The 16,032-nt window shown below is 30.8% G+C and overlaps 3 long non-coding RNA genes across 3 annotated transcripts; all 3 read left to right on the forward strand.

Annotated features, from left to right (window-relative positions):
• The first annotated feature begins 410 nt into the window (after positions 1-410).
• Positions 411-1,389, forward strand: LOC127722441 (uncharacterized). The gene is made up of 3 exons (XR_007991731.1): positions 411-479; positions 848-911; positions 1,171-1,389. It is a non-coding gene; the product is annotated as an uncharacterized LOC127722441 (long non-coding RNA).
• A 1,418-nt stretch (positions 1,390-2,807) lies between these two features.
• LOC127722442 (uncharacterized) lies at positions 2,808-4,351 on the forward strand. The gene is made up of 3 exons (XR_007991732.1): positions 2,808-2,872; positions 3,600-3,663; positions 4,326-4,351. It is a non-coding gene; the product is annotated as an uncharacterized LOC127722442 (long non-coding RNA).
• A 935-nt stretch (positions 4,352-5,286) lies between these two features.
• Positions 5,287-13,954, forward strand: LOC127721848 (uncharacterized). Its single transcript, XR_007991492.1, has 4 exons — positions 5,287-5,916; positions 9,810-9,879; positions 11,014-11,064; positions 13,363-13,954. It is a non-coding gene; the product is annotated as an uncharacterized LOC127721848 (long non-coding RNA).
• Positions 13,955-16,032: the final 2,078 nt, after the last annotated feature.

The following is a 16,032-nucleotide window of genomic DNA, read 5'->3' on the forward strand; positions in this document are numbered from 1 at the left end:
AAGTACAATTAACAGCAAGATTTGTTCATTCAATGGGATATAACTGTTAAATTTGCACATCACTTTTGTGCAGTTAAATTCCAAACAAAAACCTTTGACTTGTTTTATTTTTATTATGTCAAGTTTTCTGTTTAGTCAGGTTAATAGTTACTCCTTGCTATAGATCAATGACATTTTGTATTTATTTGCATTACTAACAAATTATCGAATTAATTAGCAATGTTGCTAATCATCAGATGTTTTTCATTTTCCACTGCTAGGCGAGACATCTCTGTCAACAGTTTATCTTACAAACTTGTGTTGATACTATTGTGTACATTTTGTAAGAAATCAGAACATTATATAGTGACTTCATATTTATAGAGAAATGGATTTGTAAAATATATAATGTGTCTTTTTTAATTCTTTTTAGATTCTTCTGTGACATGTTTTCATGGTGTGGGAATAAGACTTGGTGGTCTAAAACAGCTAATACGAAGGTATGTACCAGTATGTTAGTCCTGTTTTGAAAAAAGAAAAAGTATTATAAAATGTATTTGGAAATAGCATGTGCTCTAAGCGTGAAGGTTTGTAGGAGTTTGGTAAGAATTAAGTCTTTGCTTTCATTAATTGCCTTTAAAGGAGTAAATTTAATTATCTGATTTGATTATGTAAAAGTTTGTTGGGATGCTGAATTGCTGTTCTCAACTTCTATTACATATTTATAGACTTTTATTTAATTTGCCACTGGACATTTAGCAACCAACAATCAAATGAATCAATCATTCAAAATATGGAATATACATACAGTATATCAAAAATTATCCTTTTAAACAATCTTGAATGACTAATCATTTTATTTTTTCAGGTTGGCATCACAGCTTGTCTGTAAAGATTGAAGCTGGGAGTGGGCATTGGAGCTGACTTTTATGGTAAGAACCAATACAAAAAAAAACAATATGTAAAAAAAGAAATATGTTAGACATCTACCATTGACTTGTTTTTCATCCTTTTCTGCTAATAAAGACTGGTAGTTCAAAAAATATATCAGCAAATCACTTTTAAACAAAGTAAGAGAAATGTTTTATGAATCATGATTATAATGACCAGTTATTTATTATTTTGCATTTGATATAGTTTCAATTTTCAGATTTTGACGATTACGTTTAATTCTGTATATTTCTTTTTCAGGTAACTGTGGCTGCATAAAAGGGCTATGTGATTTTACAGTTACAGTAAAGAATGTAATTCAGACTATTTTTGTGTATGTTTGAGAAAATGTTTATAATTTTTACAAAAAGAAAAAAAAAATTATGTACAGGTTCTCCATTTTCAACAAGATTGGAAGTTGTAGGTTAATAGGTCTTTGAAATTTCAAAAATTACTTTCTATTTTCTGTTCATACTCATGTCTAGGTAAAACACTTCCAGTAGTTTAAGAATGGAGAATCTAAAAAAAAAGAAAAAAAAAAAGAAACAAATGTTCAATTATTGAAATGTTTTTTATTTTTGCAAATTGTAATATATTTTTTCACCTTTGTGTCATTTTTAGCTGACTTTATAAGAAAGGGTATATTATTTTAAGAATATTTTACAAGAAGAATAGTTGAAGAATATCTTTGATGAAAGTAGATTGATTGATTTTTGGTATTTAACACCACTTTCAGCATGATTTGCTATATCTTGGCTGCCAGTTTTTTTTTGTGGAGACAGCCTGGTGAAAACATCCCCTTCAACAGAGAAACTGGCAACTCTAGTCAATTAAGATTGACGTTAAACACACCTACAATGTGAGGGTTCAGAGTGTTGACAGGCTAGTGATGCAGTAGTTGAACTACTTTGACCATTCAGCCACCATTAATCCATCTGCACTAAATATGTTATTGAAATGTGTTGAATTTTTGTAATTTTAATTATTTTTTTATTTTGTTCACCGGTATACTATTTGTTTTTTTGTTATATATAACAAAGATGTGGAGTTCTAACAGGGTGAAATTTAGGTCAAAGGGAGGTAATTTATTATACTGTGTTTAACTTCAAATACTTGAAATTCCCTCAATGTTAGATTTTCATTTACTTGGATACTCAAATTTATGCACTTTTTTACATATCAGATGTTTTCTAGATAATAGAAATTTAGGGTGGGAAAAATTATGTGTCACTTAAAATAATTACGTGAAATTTTTCAAAAAGATTATTAATTGAAAGTGCATCTGATATTTTTTATATATGTTACTTTATTTTCTAAAAACAAATGGACACAACATAGATTGACAATAAGATATTGAGAAGAACCACCTTGTCAGCCAGGATAGCAGCTCTTAGGAAGATGGTCAATTAAATCTTCAACCAAGTCTGACTCTTTACCATGAAAATAGAAAAGGCAAGTTTATTTTAGCCAGATCTTTTAAGATAACAGACCCTTCTGAAATATTGCACTTAAAACACCATTGATGAATTAATTTACCAGTTTAAATTAGTATTTAAAGATACAAGATACATGAACAAGATTTTCTATTAAAATATCAATAGTAAATCCTAAAAATAGTCATTAAACCAAGAAAAGACCAGTACAATTTAAAACACGATTTTGCATTCAATGGGAGATAACTTTGTGAAATATTCAGATATTTTTTATGCAGTTAAATTTAAATCTGACGTTTTTTTTACTTTTCTATCTTTTATATTGATTTAAAAAAAAATGATTTTATACAATTGTCTACCTGCAATAAGATATCAGAACAATATTTAGTAAATTTTAGGTTATCTGTAACACATAAATTGATTTACAAAATGTATAATGTGTTGATTATAATTTCATTTCAGGTTCTTTCTGAGACATGTTTTCATGGTGTGGGAATAAGACTTGGTGGTCTTATACAGCTAATACAAAGGTATGTACCAGTATGTTAGTCCTATTTTGGAAAACTCAAATGTATTATAAATATTTTATGGAAAAACAAGATTTGAACGCTTAAAAGATTTTTTACAGGAATCTACTCATTATATCAGTAACCAAATAAGAGTAAAGTTTAGGATCTGAATTGTTTACATAAAAATGTGTTGGCTTGTTGGATTGCTGTCTCATCCATATGTTCTTGACATATATAACACATTTTAAGACTATTTCTATTTAATGATTTGCCACTGGACCTTAAGCAACCAACAACCAATCATTCAATCTATTCAATATACATACATAATACCAACAAAGAACCTTTTAAACAGTTTTTATACACCTGTTTACGGGAGGTATTATGGTATACCGTTGTCCGTCCGTCCGTCTGTCCATCCGTCAACATGTTGGACATTAACTCAAAAATGTTTTAACCAATTTGCATAAAACTTTGGTGAATTGTTTATATCTATTGAAGTGAGCTCCCTTTCGTTTTTTATAAATTTTAGATTTTATGTTTCCGAGTTATTGGGTTTTATTCATTAAAAAAAGGGAGTTTTCCAGTTTTCGGACAATAACTCAAGAATGCTTTCACCAACTTGTAAGAAATTGTGGTGAATTGTTTATATCTATTGATATGAGCTCTCTTTCGATTTTTATAAATTTTAGATTTTACGTTTCCGAGTTACAGGGTTTTATTAATGAATTATCATTTTATATTTCAGATTAGCATCACAGCTTGTCTGTAAGGATTGAAGCTGGGAGTGGGCATTGGAGCTGACTTTTATGGTAAGAATCAATACATAGATTTATGAACTTTTCATTCAAGAGCATTTTAAAGCCCAAGAATTTTGTTAGGCACAGATGTAAATCTTACATATTAATGTCTTCTTTACTTATAGTTGAATAAACAATTTAGAAGGAGATATAAAGATATATAAGGGAAGTCAAAAAGTATAATGTATAATGCGAAATCTTGGGATTTCAGTTTTTTTGTTATCTATAGTTGTCCTCATATATGAAAATATGTAAGTGTGGTATGTATGCCAATGAGACAGCTATCAACCAGAGACCAAATGATGTGGATGCAACTAAATGTCACCCTATGCCATCAACAATGAGCAAAACCTATATTGTATAGTTAGTTATAAAGGTTCAACATGACTAAATGTTAAAAAATTCAATCAAGTATGTCAACAGCCTGATAAACTATATATAGCTATAAAACAATGTTAAAAAAATATTTGTCAAGACGTCAGCCAATGACTTGTTTTTCATCCTTTTATTGCTAAGAAATACTGGTGCTTTAAAATTTATGTCAACAAATCACTTTATAACAAAGAAAAAGAAATGTTCTATACATTATAATTGTAATGCTCAGTTAATTATAATTGTTTTGAATTAAATATTATTTCAATGTTCATGAGTAATGGATTATATTTCTTTTTCAGATAACTGTGGCTGCATAAAATGGTTGTTTGATATAACTGCAACAGTAAAGAATGTAATTCAGACTATTTTTGTGTATACTTGATAAAATATTTATAATTTTTTTACAAAAAAAAAAAAAAAAAAATGTAAAGATTCTCCATTTTCAACAAAATTGGAAGTTGTAGGTTTACTTGTATTTGACATTTCATAAATTCTTTCTATTTTCCGTTTATACTCATGTCTAGTCAAAACACTTTCAGCAGTTTAAGAATGGATAATCTAAAAGAAAAAGAAAGTAAAATGAAAAAAAAATGTTCAATTATTGAAATGTATTTTTTTTTTGCAAATTGTAATGTATATATTTTTGCCATCTTTTTGTTATTTTAGGATTTGAGATACTTTCAAATTTTACAAGTTACTTTATACATGTAGTTAATGCAATTAAATCTGCAGATGTGAATATTCCCACTAAATTTCTTAGCAAAAATTTTTAATTATTTTTGTTGTTTTTTTGCAACATTTCAAAATACCTTACCATAGCAAATGCCTCTCTAGTGTAAACTAAAAAGATGAATAATGGTCTGCAGTAAATATATCCCCTTACAACCTCTTCTTTCATGTTAATTTTAATATCTTTAAGATATGTGACAAGGGTGCTCTAATGCAGAGGAATTTACGAAGTTAAGAAGTTAGAAATATATTTTTTGCACTTTTTTTGTCATTTTTAGCTGATTTTGGTTTGTAACCAAGGTGATATTTTTTGAAGAATAATTTTACAAAAGGCATAGTTGAAGAACATCTTGTTGAAATTGGATTGGTTGATTTTTGGTGTTAAACACCACTTTAACATGATTTACTATAATTTTGGCTGTAAATTTTTATTTGTGGAGACAGCCAGAGTGCCTGGTGAAAACATCACCTTCATCAGGGAAACGACAAAACCCTAGTCAAATTAAGAATGAAGTTACACATTTTATGTGAGGGTTCTCAGTGTTGACAGGCTAGTGATACAGTAGTTGAACTACTTATAGGACCACTCTGCCACTATAATTCGATCAGTACGAAATATTTTATTGAAATGTGTTAGATTTTTGTAATCAATCTATTTTTTAATTTTAATTGTACTATTTTATTTATTTTGTTTAATATAACAAGTATGTGGAGTCCGAACAGGGTGAAATTTGGGTCAAAGGGAGGCAATTTATTATACCCCTGTTTAACTCCACATACTTGAAATTCCCTCAATGTTAGGATTTTCATTTACTTGGATATTCATGTTTGTACATTTTTTTTTAATATCAGATGTATACTAGCTAATATTGACTATTATTTAGAGCTCTGTAATAAAAAAAGATAAATGTAAGCAGAGCTCTAGATAATAAGTATGCAGGGTGGGAGAAATCTTGGGTCATTAACAATTGATTTGCTGAAATTTTCAAGAAAGGGTATTTATGGAAATGCATCTGATATATTTAATGTATAAAACTATATTTAAAAAAAAAGATGTTAAAATGATGAGGAGAGCCACCTTGTCAGCCGGGAGAGCAGCTCTAAGGGAGATGGTCAATTTAATCTTCACCAAATCTGAGGCTTTACCATGAAAAATATGTGGTAAGTTTATATATTCCACAAATTTTATGGTAATAATATATATATAGGCATTTAACATTATTTTTTAAGGGTTCTTTTCTATCAGTGTTTGATTTTTAGAGTATCTAGTCTTACATTTGTTTTCTGTCTGGTATCGAGTGAGCTGTGTTGGATAGAAACCAATTGTATGCAAGTTATTATCAATGAATTTGTAAACTTATTTGGGTCAAACAAAATTTCATGCAGTCTGCAACTGTTTGAATATTGAATTGATATAGAATCATTTTCATAAAAGCGTGGACAAGACAATTTCTTGGTGCTCTTATGTTATCTATTGACTGGGTCAGATAAGGTGAAAGTTTGTCTGTAACGCCCACTTGTCACATTGAATGACTGTTATAGACATTTAAACTGGGGTCGCCAAAGGTTCTAAATGCCTACATCAAATAGTACGAATTACTAGCAGAGGACTAAACCTTGTGTGTTGATTTAAATGTTGAATAATTTTCTTTTTTTCTTCTCTTGGGCCTACATGTACTTTGCTCTTTTATTAAGTCTCCCAAAGGAAGTTGTTTTTGTTTTTGCTCAGTTATTATTATTATTATGTCACCCGATCGACAATGTCGGGTGACATATTGCTTTTCCTCTGTTTCTTTTTCCCTATTATTATTATTATTATTATTATTTTTCTTCCACCTAATTTTGTCCGCCCGTTTTCTCAGAGCCAAAGGAACCAATCTAAATGATGGGGCACTATAACAAGGAACCCTGACTTTCGAGTTGCAGTGCAACTTTGGAACCAAAAAATGGCTGCCGTTACCATGGAAACAGAAAAAATGTGAAAAAAAAATAAAAATTGCAAATCCATTAAATCTTAAATTTCATTATGAGACCCAACTGGATGAAACTTTAGTGGAATGTAGCCTGGCATGCCAAGATGTTTTGACCATATTTAGAAGTTCCAAAATGGCTGCCATTACCATGGAAACTGGAGAAACATTTACCATTAGCCCCTATGGGAAATTCTTAAAAGTAGCATTTACTCACTTATAATGGTAGGTCAAATTCCATGATTCTTTCATGGTATATTCCTGGTCATCTGCCAAAGTTGCATCTGTCTTTAAAATTTTAGAATCGCTCACTGCTACCATGGAAACAGCACAAATTCAAAAATGTTCAAAAATTTCAAAATGCTCCAAACTTTATGAAACTTAATATAAATGTTAACTGGCAAGTATAAATGAGACTTCTGGCTTTTGAATTTTCAAAATGGCCGCCGTTGCCATGGAAACAGCAAAATTGTGTAAAAATTTCAAAATGCTCCTAATGTTCTGAAAATTTACAGAAAGATGTAAAGCCATGCAAATATGTCCATTCACTGTTTAAAATTTTCAAAATGGTTGCCGCTTAGAGGCAATGGGGGGAAGGGTGACATCCGCTATTGCTTGCAATGGCAAATCTAGTTCTTCTTCTTCTTCTTCTTCTTCCGCCGCTTTTAAATTTGAACTTGTCCGCACCCGTTCTCCAAAACCGCTTGTCAGATTAACTTAGGGTTTCACAATATGTTAGACTAACATGTCTAGTGGTGCAATCAGGGTTTTGTTTGTGCAATGGGGTTTATAAAGGGGTACTTTGAGGGGCAAAAAGAAAAGAGGGTTTTACTATAGAACCCTATGGGATTTTATTTCTTAACATTTTCAAATGATTATAAATTGAAAACCGTTTGTGATAGACACAATCTTTTTAATTGAAAATGTTCTAAATGATAAAGCCCAGTAAATGAAATACAGGGTTAGTCCCCAGGGGTCACCCCCACCCCCTGCCATTTAAGAAAGTTCTAATACCTTGTAAGTGGTCAAGATCCCCACCCCTAAACCATATATATTTTGGTTTGTTATGCTAAGATGGTTTGAATGATATACAGGGTTAGTCCCCAGGGGTCATCCCGACCCCCTGCCATTTGAGAAAGTTATATCTTGTAAATGGTCGAGGTTCCCACCCCTTAACCATATATATTCTGGTTTGTCATGATAAAACACATCAAATGTAATACAGGGTTAGTCCCCAGGGCTGACCCCCAACCCCTGCCATTTAAGAAAGTTCTAATATCTTCTAAGTGGTCAAGATCCCCACCCCTAAACCATATATATTCTGGTTTGTCATGCTAAGATGGTTTGAATGATATACAGGGTTAGTCCCCAGGGGTCATCCCAACCCCCTGCCATTTGAGAAAGTTCTAATATCTTGTAAATGGTCGAATTCCCCACCCCTAAACCATATATATTCTGGTTTGCCAGGATAAAGCACATCAAATGAAATACAGGGTTAGTCCCCAGTGGTCACCCCCACCCCCTGCCATTTAAGAAAGTTCTAATATCTTGTAAATGGTTGAGATCCCCACCCCTAAACTATATATATTCCTATTTGTCATGTCTTGAACATTTGAATGACGTATACGGTCAGTCCCCAGGGGTTCCCCCCACCCCCAATGTTCTAATATCTTGTAAATGGTTGAGATCCCCACCCCTAAACCATATATATTCCTGTTCGTCATGTAATGAACATTTGAATGACGTATAGGGCCAGTCCCCAGGGGTTCCTCCCCACCCCCAATGTTCTAGTATCTTGTAAATGGTCCAGATCCCTACCCCTAAACCATATATATTCTGGTTTGTCATGCCAAGATGATTTGAATGATATACAAGGTTAAGTACCAGGCATCACTAATGCATATAACTTTACTGGACCAAACCAATTTTCACTGGACGTTGCCCAATGTCAGGCGACCCTGGGAATTACGAATTATGGGAGCTTCGTTTGGGAGACTTCGTAACAGCATCCTGTTACAATCATTTCTTGTTCTATTTAAATCCCTATTGGAAGGCCTCTGACACACTGAGTGAGCGTAAAATCACTGTTATCGATAGCCAATGGCAAACAAGTTAAAGGTACTGTAAATTCAGAAATTATTGCGTGCAATTATTAATAAATAAATTTGGTGTATTTACTGTCTTCTGATTGGTTAAAAGTATTACTTTTATTTTCAATGTTGTCAATTTTTATGGCGACCACCCACTCTGATGTTGTATACTGTAAATTCAGAAATTATTGCGATGTTTTTATTATTGCGAAAAATGCGACAGGGTTATAATACCAATAATTTAAAATCGCATTTTGAAAATTTTTTATATGAATTAAACAGCATTTTTCTCAATATCGCAAAAATTAAAAACGCATTTTAGTCGAAAATGACAAAATCACAATAATAAATGCACGCAATAATTTCTGAATTTACAGTATTCATATGCCAACATCCGTGTAGGTTGTTATGGTTAATATAAATAATATAAAAAGTTCTTTGAGCATTATTTTTGATAGAAATTTATTTATAATGAATGGCTATAATTTATTTTGAATTTATTGAACCATAAAAGTAATTTTGACTCTTCACATTTTACATAATCCGCTTAAAGTTAATTTTATGGTTCAATAAATTCAAAATAAATAATCATAAACCATTCATTAATTGCGATTTTGTGTTTTTGACTAAAATGCGATTTTAATTTTTGCGATACTGAGAAAAATCCTGTTTAATTCATATAAAAAATTTCAAAATGCTAGTTTAAATAATTGCCAATACAACCATGTTGCATTTTTCGCAATAATAAAAACATTGCAATAGTTTCTGAATTTACAGTAATTGAGTTAGAATTATTACCAACATAAGTATTGGGGTTGTCTACCCTGTTATGAAAATGATTTTAAGAACCATCAAAAGAGAACAAAACCATCTGATTTTGTAATTGAATATTTCAAAATCATTGTCTTATACATATACGTGCACTTGCACAAGGTCAAAGAGACAGATTGATCTGTAAAATAAGTAATTATTTTTTTATTTTTTTTATTTTTAGGTTGTTATAATGATGATGTTTTCATGGTGTTGGGAGTAAGACTTGGATGTCTGATATTGTTAACATGTTGGTAGGTAATCAAGCATCTTTTTAGTAATATAATATTTGAAATTAATTTCATAAGGTTCTTTAGTACCAAAAAAATAATTTTACACTGATGAGATACCGGTTGAATTTTTTTGGTAAATATAAAACTTTAAAAATTTTAAAAAGTTTATAATTCAGAATACCAAATATTTTTTCCATGATTTTTGTTGAGCCTTCGACTTTTGTCGAAAAAAGCGAGACATAGCGATCCTACATTCCGTCGGTGGCGGCGGCGGCGTCCACAAATATTCACCCTGTGGTTAAGTTTTTGAAATTTTAATAACTTTCTTAAACTATCCTGGATTTCTACCAACCTTGGACAGAAGCTTGTTTATGATCATAAGATAGTATCCAGAAGTAAATTTTGTAAAAAAAATTCTTGTTTTTCCGTATTTTACTTATAAATGGACTTAGTTTTTCTGCCAGGAAATTTTTACATTCACTCTGTGGTTAAAGTTTTTAAAATTTTAATAACTTTCTCAAACTATCCTGGATTTCTACCAAACTTGGACAGAAGCTTGTTTATGATCATAAGATAGTATCCAGAAGTAAAGTTAAAAAAAAAATTCCTGTTTTTCCGTATTTTACTTATAAATGGACTTAGTTTTTCTGCCAGGAAACATTACATTCACTCTGTGGTTAAAGTTTTTAAAATTTTAATAACTTTCTTAAACTATCCTGGATATGTACCAAACATGGACAGAAGTTTGTTTATGATCAAAAGCTAGTATCTAGAAGGAAATTTTTATTAAAATTTTGTACTTGTTTATCCATATTTTACTTATAAATGGACTTAGTTTTTCTTCCAGTTAACATTACATACAGTCTGCAGTTAAATTTTTTAAAACATTTATTTGATTCATAAACTATCCTGGATTTTTACCAAACTTGAACAGAAGCTTCTTACAATAAAAAAATTAAATCGAGAGGAATATTTTTATTAAATTTTTTCCTCATCTCATTTTTGTTGAGCCTGCGATTAACAGCAAAAGTAGGCGAGACACTGGGTTCCGCGGAACCCTTACGAATTTTTTTTTATCCTAGTGCAATTTTAAATTTAGTACATGTGTAATAATTTTTTTTAGGAAAGTTTAGTATGACTACTTTTATATTCCAGGTTAGCATCAGGTTTCCATTGGGTTACTTCCTGGGATAAAGCTGTTATAAGGTGAGAACTTATTCATCAACATACAACTTTAATGTGTTTATGTTATAGTGTGATGAATGTCACTAAATAGATTTCAATATATATATATATATTTTTTTTTTTAATTTACAATTAAAAAAAATCAGTATTCAATCTTTTCATTTTAAAATAATGTACCCTTTAAAGCAGATACTAAACTGGACCCCTGTTGTGTTCACTTATCGCTACACTGACAACAGGTACGGCCTAAATCCCGTGGTCAGAATTCTGACCACGGGATTTGATAATTCGACGAGACTAGTGCATCATGTGCTATGTTTATTATGTATTATACTGATATGAAATCAAACGAAAAATTAGCACATTTATATCCCTACTGAGTTCTTAAGGGAATGAAAGATACCGGCTCATTTTGTCAAGAACATGATAACACGCTCGTTGGTCATTTATCTGCGCTACCACCATGGGGTTAATTAACAGATACTTGTTTATTTTGCGGCATCGTAGTATTAACAATTGAGGTCAATTTCCTATCACTATAATTGGTCTATTTTATTAGCTAATCATTGAATTTGTAAGACTCATCCAATTAATGCCAATGTGACAATGGCTCCAACCCAGGGCTTCCAAAATTTTTTTGAGCCAGCCGGACATTTCATATCTTATCCCGATTTTTTATCCCTTTAGACTTAGTAAATTATGCAACTATGATAATCAGTTGGCCATCATATATGATATAACCAATGATTGACATTAAAACGATATTGAACTTTACTTTGATATAAATTCGATGTTCTGACGTAAAGTGTTAAATTGAAAGTGCAGCATTCGAAGTGTGCAACATCAGGGTACTAATTTTGCTTAATTCTGCTTTAGACTCTTTATTTGTGCAAAATAACGCTGTCAAAAGCTTTACTTTCGTTTTTAAAATCACATTTTCCTAATGCCGGATGTTGACTTGATAATGGTAAATCACGGATCAGAGACGGATACGTAATATCCGTGTAAGTTTACGATTGAGTTTAGTAGCCTTTTCAAGTTATTTCTTCAAGAAAATACTCGAAATGAACGTTGGATAAAGGTATCAATGATAATTTTAGCATTATTGAAGAATTAGGATGCATAATTAAATTTCCCACCAGTGGACAATAGACACATGCGCACACGTGTACTAGTTCAAACACATGGTTCTGACGATTATTAGTTTAAAACCTTTTCAAATTTTTCATCAAATCATATTTCTTATAATTTCAATCGTTTAGACTAAATTAATTAGATGCAACCCGCTGAAATGTAAGAAAATAATTTTGAAAATACCCTTTAGCCTACCCCAGTATTTAACACGATGTACAGTGTTTTTAAATATAATAATGAATATCATACAAATTCGAATTCATTTATAAATATTCTTATTTGAAGAATTATTTTAAAATCTAAGGATACTTCTTTAAAACTGAATGCTCATTTACAATAATATCTACAAAGCGTAATTAAATAGGATGTTGTTCCATACACGCTTACATGTTTGACCTCGTTTACCTGATCACCTTTATCACCTGTTTATGTTCATTGTTATGCATCATCAATTCTATTGATTAAGACAAGCTAAGGTCTCTCATCAAAGGTAAATGACCTGTAATTAGTGAATGATTTATGGCTTCAATATTACTTATTGAAGGGATAATTGTTTGACATCTTGTTGTTTTTTAAATAAAAGAACAAATGTTTTTTTCTACTTTTTATTGATGTACCAAGCCGTGCATTTGTGTATCCAGATGATTAGACTAACTGAGACACTTCAAAGTATGAAATATGCTGCATCTGTTTAATTAAACCCAAATATCTTTGTGAAATAGATTGCCACAATTTTAAACTATAATGCCCAAACAGACATTTTTACCGATCGATAGTTGGTAAAAAAAGTGAAATGACCGTTTTATGAAAATGCCTTGAATAACAAAAGTGGCAAACCTATGATATTTGACCATTTGAGGCTGAGAGCAGCCGGACTTTTTATATAAATTTTCGGTCAAGTCCGGAATATATGACCGTTTTGGAAGCCATGCTCCAACCCGTTCCTTCGGTGCGAAGCTATAGATGAAACGGCGGACCAGTTTAAGCAGATACTAGATCTGAAGAAGATATATGAAGGGGAGATAACAATAAAATCGGATATTTTTGATACTATATATTTTTGAGTTATCAATATAAGTAATAAACAAATTGTTTAACATACACTGATGTCTGTTTCTTTATTCCCGTTAGATTATTTTAAAATTAAGAATCAACAATTGAAATTTAACTTTGTTTCTTTTTCAGTCGAAAGAGTTGCTGTTGCTGCCTTCCGTGTATGGTAAAATCCTCAGACTACAATCCTGCAAACCATTGGATAAACTGTTGCTATCTTTTGTAAAAAAATCAGCAGATATTTGTCTTATAAGCAGAATGAATTATAAATGCAATGAATTTTTAATGCTTTATTATTCAAATTATAAATATTTATTTCATTAATTTTTCTTGCATTCAATTATTGTTTTGTGGTTGAAGAAATATAAAAAAAAAAACTGTGAAATTATTGTTATTTGAGAGGTCCCAAAGGTATGATGTATGGTTTCACAAGATACCCATAAGACTTGCTTCAGTTTACATATATTTTTTAAGTTATGTACACTGGTAAAGAATTATAAGTCCTTTGTGAAATGATTTTTTCTGGTTAGAAACCTATTAAGTAGGACTTTGATGGCCAAACACTAAAAGGGAATAAAACAAATCCCCTATTAAACAATTTAAGTACTGGGTTTTTGGTGCAATAAGAACTAGAAATAAAAATGTTTAGTTAGATGTTTTTTTTTTACTCTGCATTCTTTACATTCATACAAATTAATGGCTGTCAGTTTTATTTATTGGATTTGTTTATATATGCATTATTCAGCATCTGAGGTCACTCAAGTGAAAATAATTATACAGTTTTTGCAGTTTGTCATATTTTCTCATTTTTTTGTGATTGATTTCTATATTTTTTCTCATTTATGATTATTTATATTTTAATGTTTGATTTTTGAGGCTTGTACTCAGCTTCTAAACAATTACAAACCCCTTCCACATGTATAACCAGGGTCCTGTAAAAGAAGTTTTGATTTTGAATGAATTTGGATGAATAATTAAAAATGCAAGATTTTTTTAATGTGCTAGTTCATAATGTAAAATTAAGTCTGCACAAGACATCTAACCCTACCTGAACACATTATTCTGACTTCCAGCTGACCAGTCTTTGCTCCTATTCTTAACTGCTGAATGCTTAGCAGGGGAGCATCAAATACCAATTTTCAATTCTTTGATATGACCCAGGGCAGGACCAAATCCCATGCCCATCTGCACTCATGTTGAGCATAAAAAGGTTATTAAAGAAGATTTGTCTGTCTGTTTGTCCATCATCATCTCTCATCCACAGCTTATAAACTATTTGGTTTTCATTTAAACTTTCAGATTATATTCTGTATCTAATGGCTGTGTGTATTTTATTTTATTATAATGAAATTTTGGGGTTCTCAATTGTAATGAATGGACCTCCTAAGTATTTGAAAACAGAGGGAAAGAAGCATCTCATACCACCATTTTATCATGTGAAGGATAGGCCAAGTAAATTTAATTAGTAGATTTTCATCCAAATTTTTGAAAAAAATGGGGTGGGTGGGAGGATTTTATTTTTTATTTTTTATTAGATATGAAACGCTCTTGTGACGTGTTCTTCATATATGCAAGTGTAATAATAAGGTTCTATCATGTATATACATGTATAACGAATCAAACATACAAAGAAATGCAAAAACCAAAATTTGAAACAGGATGTTATTAATGAAACGAAACTATCGACAGTTACCGGTAACGAAAATGAACAAAATCCGGAAATCGTAAATTTTTCAAAATAAAAAAAATTGGGGCGGAACGATTTCAGAGGGGCGGGCGGGGATGAAAATCTATCAATTAATTTTAATTGGCCATAGGTTGGTTCAAATATATTTGTTTTTAATATTTGTTTTTAATCATGTTTTTAGTAGTTGGATCTCATTATGACAAAATTTTAATGACTTAAATTCAAAATAAATTTGGGGTTCACACTGATATATATTACCACTGTAGCTTTAATGTAAATTTTATAAGGCTTTGCTATAACAAGATTTGTGTTTTATCTGGTTTTATCTGATTTTAGTGGTTTTATTTGTTTTTACTGTCAAATCTTGTTATGTACCAAGCCTTAGTATGATTGATTTTATATATTTTGATTATACATGCAATTCAAAATATAAATTTACATAATGAGATCAGACATTTATTATGCTTTTAACTCCTCTTAGTGGATAAAATAGAAAAATGAATGCACATAAATATTGAAGTGGTCGTTGAAGATTGACCAAATTACAAGATTTATAAATGCAGAATCTTGCTCTAACTAATTCTATGTTCTTATCAGCTGAACCAACCCATCCTTCAATATGAGTAATAAAAATTTTATAAATGGAAAAGTCCATTCTTCGATTGGGGAACCTTTGGATGTGAAACAAATATACACAATGCCAACAGATACTGAAGGTTATTTGAAAGTTCAGGCAAAAATAATTCAATCCTTTAATTGTGATTGGAAGTTGTAGACGTATAACCAAGGCCAGTACTATGCTTGTTCCTGACCTGGTTACTCATCTTGCTAGGTTGGGGGAACTAGCAGGTAGCTTTCATTTGAATACATGTCAACGTAACACAGATTCAAGTTCTATATATAATGTTTATTAATCAGCATTCAGTATAGTTATCAATCACAATAATCACATCATAAGTTCATGAGACATATTAAAACAGCATGTCTAATATCAATTCAATACAACTGTCTAAATCCAAGTCTAAAACACAAGTCTAAAACACCACTGTAAAACACAACTCTAAAATACATCTGTCCCTTACTACATGGTCAACCAATATATATATTGTTTTTCA

Source organism: Mytilus californianus, unplaced genomic scaffold (assembly GCF_021869535.1).
Source record: "Mytilus californianus isolate M0D057914Y unplaced genomic scaffold, xbMytCali1.0.p SCAF_12, whole genome shotgun sequence".
In the NCBI taxonomy this organism is placed as follows: domain Eukaryota; kingdom Metazoa; phylum Mollusca; class Bivalvia; order Mytilida; family Mytilidae; genus Mytilus; species Mytilus californianus.